Genomic DNA, 3,116 nt, shown 5'->3' with positions numbered 1-3,116 from the left:
TCTCTCTCTCTCTCTCTCTCTCTCTCCTTCTCTCCTTCTCTTTCTTCATCTAAGATTGGCGCAAATTTCTAAATGATACTTAATCGGTAAATTCAAATGGTTATTAACCTTGAGAAGATTTAATCGACTCATACTATTCTTACTTTGCCTTTTTAAGGTATATTTTTCTTTTTTTTTGGGCTCATTTAAATGAAATATTACACAAAAAATAAATCAAATTTTGTTGTTATTCATAAATTTTACTATTTTTATCAAAATTTCATAAAAGTACACACAAAGAAAAAGGGAAGTATATAAAATAGAAAAGGAAAAAGAGATGAGATGACATTTTTTTTTTTTGTACATGTCAACGTAAATGTCAACGTCAACGTGCTTATCAAATGATTCAACAAAGATTTTTTCTTTTTAGTGCTATTTTTAACAAATTACAAACACGATTGCTTTTTATTTTTTTCAACCTTCAACTTTTTTTTTCTGACGAAAAAAACGATTTCTAAGAGAACCGGTCGTTTTATTTAACAAAAAATTTGCTGGTTTAAAAAAAAAAAAACGAAAACAAAAAAAAAAACATATCTACTAAATCTAAAAAAGAAAAAGTTTTTGAGATTTTTTTAAAGAAAGAAAAAAGAGACAAATATAACTTCAAGTGCATACTTTGCTAATAAAATTTCAAAATGAACATTGCATTTATTTTCGATCAATCTCTCTTACTTTAAATTTAAATATTTCATTGATTAACTATAAAGCTAGAAAATGTTGAAATGCAATTGTTGACATAAATTGATTTCATCTAACAAATTGCTCATTGTCCAGTAAGAGTAAGAATTGAAGTAGTTACAAGATTTTCAAAATTTAAAGGATTGATCCATTAATTTCAATCTGAAATACTAAACAAAGGACTTTTTGAAAATTTCTTAGTTGACAATATATTCTCTTAATTGTCATAGCAACGTAATTTCTTCCCTTTCATTTCCTTTTTTTTTTCCCTTTACTTCCTTTTCAATTCATTTTTAATAATAAATGTTTTCTTATGAATTGACAAATAGTTGAGAAAAATTAGTGAAAGATTGAAAGTGTTAATTATTTCCGGAATTCTATCACAATTAACAGTAAAAAGTATGATAAGAGTTTTTTTTCTTTTAAAAAAAAAATATTAAATGAAGATTTCTCCTTTTTGCCAAATGACATTAGTGATATTAATATATGAAGAAGTTTGAAAGTTTAAGTTTTGCAAAAAAAAAGAAATTTCCCAATAAAAATATATTAGCTAATTAAAAAAATATTCTATCTATCTTAATATACTAATGAAATCTTTTCCAAATTCAATTCCTTATCTGCTCATTCATTCCGACCGCTCCCCCGTTTGAACGAATATTCGGGAAGAATGTTTGAGCATAATCAATTCAAATAGTTTAACTCTATTTTTATTAATTACTACAAATTATACCGCATATCCTCACTATTTTATCTTCTATAAAAATTATCATCTAAGCAAAAATATGGACAAATTGATGTCAATGAATACTACAGTAATATTTGAGCCAACAAGGCACATTTGAGCCTATCACTGTAATATTTGAGCCAACATGTGCCCAAGTATATATGTTTGGCATCCTATGGCAATATTCATCAGCATTAATTGTCGCACATTTTTGCTTAGATGGTGATTAAATGATAAATTTGCTTAGATGATGATTAAATGATAAATTTGCTTGGATGAGATCAATTTTCTTCCTAATTTTTGTGATAATTATATGATAAGTTTGCTTCAATGATAAGAACATTTGTGAATGAAAAGGTATTGAAATAAAGAAATTTAAATCAATAATGAATCTCTAATAGGCGTCTATTTTATTGATAAGTGTTAGAAAGGGATTGAAATAAATCCAATGATTACTTATTTAAGCAGCACTGATTGATTTCTTTTAAAATTCAATTTATTCTTCTTTCTTTCTTTCTCTCTCTCTCTGTCTCTCTCTTTACTTTTATTAAATTTTACACTAAGTCTTTCCACATTCTTAATATTTCTACTTTATGTGTATATTTAATTTTTTTCTTTTTTTTAAAACTTTATACATATATATGAAATTTTTAATATCAGAATTTTCTTCCTAACTTTTCTGATCATTTATATTCAGTGATATGATATAACCCCCCTTAAACTTTTACTCTTCCACTTTGGAAACATTCATATTTCAAAATAAAAGTTATTAAAAATAAAAATTATTATCAAAATAAAAGTGAGTTATTAATGAACTCATCCAAATTGATAGTTTCAAAAATCTCGAATTTTTACTTCAATTCATTCCAGTGAATGATGTTTGTTGTGATGACATTATGACAGATTAACTGAAAATGAAATTTCAAAAAATACGATTGTCACAGAACAAAGAATACTTATTAGATAGATCATCTATTTAGTTTCAATTAATAATTATATCCCTTGAAAATGTTTGATAATGAAAACATTGAACATATCAACTTAATCATTCCTCTTTTTCTTCTAAATGCTTTCTTTTTTTTACATTTAACGAATTTAAAATTTACATTATCAATTCTGTCTAATTGTTTGATTCGAGCCTAATACTTAAGCATTACGAAATAAGCCTTAGGCTTTTAACATACTTCCTTTGTCCTGATTAGTTATTCTTTTCTAATTTTAGCCTCAATAAATATCATCAACAAATGACAACATTTGGACAAATATAGCTAACACATTAAAGTCGAGTAATACATGCAATTACATATACTTGTGTGTGTGTTTGTCTCTACTATATGATGTGATGTATATGTGTGTGTATCTGCTTATCATATGTAAATGCATATGATATATGTGTATGTGTGTATGTGAAGTATGTGATGGGTATGTTGAAATGATAGAAAGATAAGATGAAGTATATAGTATGTTGGACATTTGCAATCATCATTGGCGTCAGAAGAAAGGAAGGAAGGAAGGAAAGAGTGATTGAATGTTGTTTAATGAGAATCGTAGACATTAACGCCTCCTTTGGTTAGCTACAATACCCTCACTGATTAATCTCTTTGAAAGATCGGAAACTTAAGAGAGAGAGAGAGAGAGGAGGAGAGAGAGAGAGAGAGAGAGGAGGAAGGAAAGG

This window comes from Loa loa (genome assembly GCF_000183805.2).
Source record: "Loa loa unplaced genomic scaffold supercont3.379, whole genome shotgun sequence".
Classification (NCBI taxonomy): Eukaryota; Metazoa; Nematoda; class Chromadorea; order Rhabditida; family Onchocercidae; genus Loa; species Loa loa.
This window is presented reverse-complemented; position numbering follows the sequence as displayed.